The 6,205-nt window shown below is 43.9% G+C and overlaps 1 long non-coding RNA gene across 1 annotated transcript in view; it reads right to left on the reverse strand.

The window, feature by feature from the left end:
• Positions 1–1,851: 1,851 nt before the first annotated feature.
• Positions 1,852–6,205, reverse strand: part of LOC108306240 — a 13,780-nt gene continuing 9,426 nt past the window's right edge. Inside the window, exon 4 of the long non-coding RNA XR_005200773.1 lies at positions 1,852–2,032. This is a non-coding gene — a long non-coding RNA (uncharacterized LOC108306240). The remainder of the gene's footprint in view (positions 2,033–6,205) is intronic.

The following is a 6,205-nucleotide window of genomic DNA, read 5'->3' on the forward strand; positions in this document are numbered from 1 at the left end:
TAGAAAGGAAAATGTAAAGGAAATGATTCAGAGTAAGTTCAATATAATGCTAACTTTCATTCAAGGAAAACCAATGGTTAGTTAGAACTAAACAAGTTAATTGTTCCTGCTGAGGGTCAGGGATTGGCTCACTTTCCCTTCCCTGGTACCCTCTTCTGACTCCATCACTTGCTACTTTTTGCCAGAGAGGGTCTTTTGTTCTCAGATCACTGGCAGAGTAGCAGAGGTGGTAGAAAGATGCCATCTCTCCGGGTTCTTTGTGGCCTCTTCTTATCATTTATCTGGAGAGTGGCCCTGGCACTTTAAAATGACCTTGACCATTACAGTAATAGACCCAAGTGGAGTGCTGTCCTTCACTCTTTGCTAATTACATCATGTTGTCCAGTTCAGACTTAGCACATCATCTCCTAAACTTTATCTAGTGGGGTAGGTTTTGATTCTTATTTTGTTAATTATCTGACCTTGCATATGTCCAAGTTTTTCTGCCTGTGAAATGGGAATAAGTGTAACTGCCTAACCTAACCCCTGGATATATTGGGTGTCAACGTTTTATGCAATACCAGAGAATCATCATCATCATCATCGTAGTAGAAACCAAGCTGTGGCTATTCCTTCATTTTTAGGTTTCTGGAGTTTGTGGTGCATTCAGGGCCATCAACACTGCAGTACACTGGCCAGTATCCAGGTACAGCAGGGCAATGGTTCTCACACTAAACCATGCCTGAGGACCAACTGGGGATCCTGTTAAAATAAAGATTCTTGGGACCTGCCTCCAGAGATTTTAGTTCAATGATTTTGGATTGGTCTCAAGAAATTCATTCATCCACAATTATGTGCACCAGACATTGTTAAAGGCATTAGGGCAATGGAAGTGAACAAACAGACAAAAATCCTTTCATGGTCTATCTGCATTTGTAACAGACCTCCGGGTGACACGGAGGCCGTTAGCCGTACTCTCCCAAGGGCCACACCTTGGCAGCAGCACATGCCAGCTAGTGACAAGATCTACTCTCTGCTACGCCAACGGAAATTTCATCACATTCCCAAACTCCAATTCTTCTTTTCCACTGGGACCTACTTCTCGGCCATAATCTTCTGGAATTCATTTTTATATTTAGGAACAATGGTTCATTGTGGTCCTTCTCAGCAAGTTCATTTACTGCCTTGCTTTTTCATTCCAGTTTCACATATTATTAGCACTGGGGGCCCGAGGGACCTCCTTAGTATCAGTCTTTAAGGAGGCTCAGGAAACAGCACTTGTTCCAGGGACTTTGGTAACAGGAATCATCAAGAAGATGTCTGGATTTCACTTTCAAGAATCAGAAGACAATTAACTTGATGAGTTCTAACCTAAACCATGAGCTTACCCTTAAGGAAAATTAGCCTTATACTGAACTTACTCCAAGTCATTTCATTTACATTTTTCTTTCTATATCATTTTGCATTGGGAAAAATTTGCTCTTGTTAATGGCCCACACATCCTATGGAATGAAGGCTTCATTCTAAAATGTAGTTGATTAATTTCTCTAAGTCCTTTGATGCATCGTACTAAAGATGTGTTGGAAACTTCCTGACCCAGACCAACAGAGCAAATGAAGTACAGCTTCACAAAAGCCTTGGCCTATTTTTTTAAACCACTTTTTATGTGCAATATCTACCTTTAAAAAGATGTATTAGTAAACAGAGCTGAATTACAAAGAGTTCTTTCACTCTAGCAAACCTCATGTGCCCAAAGCTGACAGCAGATGACTCAGTGAGTACAATAAACGTAGAACAAAGCAACAAGGACAAGTAAGACTTAGTGAGTGAAGGAAATGAAGAACTACAAAAACACTGAATAGATTTCAGGTTTATTGAAAAGTGTACCTAGGAAGATTGCTTAAGTTGTATTTCATTTATTCCATATTTTGAAAGGACTGGAGGCTGCCTAAAAAGGATTGGAGGCTGCTCATTTATTCTCTGTAACTGGTGTGAGATAACATTTTAAAGATCACCGCTTCATTCTTCATCTCCTTCCCGACAAGTTCTCCAACTATTAAAAAATTTCAAACAGGATAAGAAAAGGACATTACTTCTCTTATAAGTTCTTCCATATCGAGAAAAATCTGCCATTTTAATAACTATTTTTTATCAATCTTGGAAATCCAGCTCCAAAAAAACAGTCTGTACATAAGCATTGCGTTTGTAGTTGAGGGCAATGAAGAGGTACAAGGAAGCATCTCACTTTGTTCTATTTTTAAAAGTAAATGTGACACTTCAAAAAAGAAGCCTCCAAGTTTTGGAAACAAGCTTCCTTTTCCATGTCCTTCCAGGTCTTGGTCTTGTGCACGCACATTCTACATACGTGCACATCCTTCGTGCAATTCTTTCACTCAACGTGTATTGTAGGCATTTTCTCCACATTGTTATGCATTTTCACTTTAAAAAAATTTAAACTGCCATTTTTAATGGCTGCACAATTGTCCGTGGAGTTGCTGTATCATTAGAATACAGGAAGAGGAAGGGAGATATTTGAGCAGATGGCCACGACACAGTTCAGGAAGTGAGTCACATGGCCGTGTTTACAGTGTCTGGAGCACTTCATATTCCAGGGAGAGAGCTCTGGCACCGCAGAGCTGATTACTGTGAGGGCTTATTTATCTGAACTGCATGGGATGGAAGCTGTCCTGGTCTCGGTTTTGAAGCCACTCTTTATTCATTTCCTGTATTCATATCCTTCAAGGGACAACGAGTTCTGCAAAAAGCAGAGTGGACACCTGAAGTGAAACAACTCACCGCCGTGTTCTGCACAGCGGCTGGGCTGGCAGGTGTGAGGGCTGGGTGCTTCCTGATGCCCCAGTTCTCTCTCTCACACACACACACACACACACACACCACCACCACCACCACTACCACATCAGTGGGGTTACAATGTACTAGGCATATGGAATATGAGGCAGCAGGGTGTAGTGGCCATGAGCATACAGTCTGGAACCAGACCTTGACACTTGTGTTCTTGTACCTTAGCCTTTAGCATCTGTAAACGTGAGCTGAGAATGATCACTTAAAGTCTTATTGTCCTTGCTTTGTTCTATCTTTATTTTACTCACTGAGTCATTTGCTGTCAGCCTTGGTCCGAGGTTTGCTGGAGTGAAACTGAGTTTTTATAATTCAGCTTTATTTACTAATAGATCTTTTTAAAGGTAGATATTGCACATAAAAAGTGGCTTAAAAAAGAGGGTAACAACACCCTCACCCTATGGAGTGAGGATTAAATAAGATAATATCCATAAACATAAAGAACAGGCTTTGGTACATGGTAAGCACCATGTCACTGTTTATTATTATATTATCTTGCCACTCACTTCTTGTTTGTTTGTTTTGTTTTTTGAGCCAGAATCTCACTCTGTTGCTAAGCTGGAGTGCAGGGGCGTGATGTCAGCTCACTGCAACCTTCACCACCCAGGTTCAAGCGATTCTCCTGCCACAATCATCTCCCAAGTAGCTAGGCCTACAGGCATGCACCATCATGGCTGGCTAATTTTTGTGTTTTTAGTCAAGATGGAGTTTCACCATATGGGTGAGGCTGGTTTCAAACTCCTGACCTCAAGGGATTCGCCCGCCTCAGCCTCCCAAAGTGCTGGGATTACAGGCGTAAGCCACTGTGCTTGGTCTCTACTCACTTTTAAGGACAGCAGAGCAGAGGTCCAACTGCCAGGACAAAAACTGGACAGCTACTCCTTTGATAATGGGAAAGAATAAACTTTCCTGTGCCTTCCTGACCTCTTCTATCTGTATACCACAGAGAGAAAAATGGCACTTATTTTACGAGAATTTTAACTCAGGGATAATACTTGAGACCCGGTGTGTGCATTTTAAGCCCACAACTAAAGAACCACTCCTGGAAGTTTAAGCCTTGGTTTCAACTTCAAGAACATAGTGTGAATGATCCTATTTGGTTAGTACAAAATGCTCTCGCCACCATACTGGCTACCATTTATTCATCACCTACCACCTGCCAGGACTCTCTCTTTCATATAAGTACATCTAACCCTGGCAACAACCGTATAAGATAGGTATTATTATTCTTCTTCTCATTTTATATTTAATAGATGTGGGAACTTGGGACCAGAAAGATAAAGTGATTTGCCTAAGGCCAAGCAGACTCAGAATTAGAATTTAAACTCAGGTCTGGTTAACTATCAAGTCTATTCTCTTCCCACTGAACCTACTCCTGTTTATTGTGATCTTTGTACAAAGAGGACTTGAGCCTTGGGGGCTTGCACTGCTGATTAAGTAAACGGGTTAATGCCTACAGCTGCTTTGCTGAACTGTTCAGTGCTTCCCACATGTGTCCTGGGCTCCATGCCAGCCCTGCAAACCCCCTCCTTCCCGACACCCACACGGGCTCTTCAGACTCAGCATCTATGCTCCTGACCCTGGCCTGGGTTGAATCCTCCACCCTGCTCATGAAAAGAGTAGTGTGAAATTGACATTGAGACAATCAGATAAAGCCGGCTGGTTCTGGTCCTACCTGTCGGCTACCTCCTCCTCTGTTCCCACGTCTGGTGACCTTCTGTTTCACCTCAACTCCTCTGTCCACTGTTTACTCAATTCCTGCTGAGCAGGCGTTGAGGTTATAATGAAAGGTGATGGAGACTCCCCTCTCTTTCCCCTTACCCACTACCTGGCACCGAACACAAGAATCCCTGATTACACTCCTGGAAGTGTGGGGGTGCACACCTCCCTTGGGATGGAGAAGAGTGAACTGAGAGAGGTGCAGTGGCTTCACTCATGCTGAACTGCTTTTAGGAATGTCAGGCAGAGGGGCTGACACTCCAAACCCACACTGAGATCATAGCGTCAACATGAACTGATGTTAGGAGTTACTGCCCCACACCTCCCTGACCCCCAAAGATTCAGATGTTGCAATCATATCTCCCCATACCTCAGAATGTGACCTTATTTGGGAACAGGACAGATGTAATTGATTAAGACGAGGTCACAGTGGAGTGGCCTCTAATTCAATATGACTTGTGTCCTTATAAAAGAGGGTAAACGGACACAGACATGCTCACAGAGAGAATGCTTCCTGTGAAGATGAAAGAACTGGATGATGCATCTCCAAGCTGAGGGATATCCAACTGCCAACAAGCCACCAGAAGCTAGGGGAGGGCATGGGACAGGTGCCTCCTCACAGCCCTCAACCTGCTGACGCCTCGAGTTGAACTTCTAGCCACCAGAACTGCGAGAGAATGACTTTCAGTTGTGGGAGCCACCCAGTTTGTGACATTTGTTGTGGCGGCCCTAGGAAACCGCTAAGCTGCAGAGATACTCAAAGAGTCATGAAAGTGACTCAGCTCTGGGGTGATGGGGGAGAAAATAGAACCAAGGTTGTGGGAGTGCTTTCTGGACGGGCCGAGGGGGTCTGGTTCATAGACAGGCCCCAATCCCTCCCTGAGGTTCTTCGGAGATAGTTCCAGACCAGAAACAGCTCACTCTCATCAAATGCCCAAGGCCACGGGCAGTCTCTGGTGCCCACCTGGGGACACGGGAAAAAGTGAGATTTTAAGCCTAGTGTCACCTTCATGCTAGGGAGTCATTACAGCTTTCATGGGTCTTAGCCACTTTGGTTTTACTGGGCTTCTTCTTGCATTTTAAAAAAAATATTTAAAATATTTTATGACTTCATTGGTGTAAAGACAAGTGTAATCTATGCTGGGCCGACAACTATATATTTGTTATTATTATATTCATTTTTCTCCTGATTTTAAAAGAAACTAAAACTGAAACATTTTTTGTGGGCCATTGAAAGTGGTGTGGGCTCAACCTCTGCACCTTCCGTACCTATGGGATAGGTTGGCCCGACCCCACAGGTAAAATGAGAGATCCATCAGGGAGGCAAAAAAACTGACCTTTGCTGGATGACATTGCCACCAAGAAACTGAGTCTTAAAAAGAGCTGTTAGCCGGTGGCTCAAGCCTGTAATCCCAGCACTTTGGGAGGCCGAGGCGGGTGGATCACGAGGTCAAGAGATCGAGACCATCCTGGCCAACATGGTGAAACGTCGTCTCTACTAAAAATACAAAAACTAGCTGGGCGCGGTGGCGTGCACCTGTAGTCCCAGCTACTCGGGAGGCTGAGGCAGGAGAATTGCTTGAACCCAGGAGGCGGAGGTTGCAGTGAGCCGAGATTGTGCCATTGCACTCCAGCCTAGCGTCTGGCA

Source organism: Cebus imitator, unplaced genomic scaffold (assembly GCF_001604975.1).
Source record: "Cebus imitator isolate Cc_AM_T3 unplaced genomic scaffold, Cebus_imitator-1.0 Scaffold70, whole genome shotgun sequence".
Classification (NCBI taxonomy): Eukaryota; Metazoa; Chordata; class Mammalia; order Primates; family Cebidae; genus Cebus; species Cebus imitator.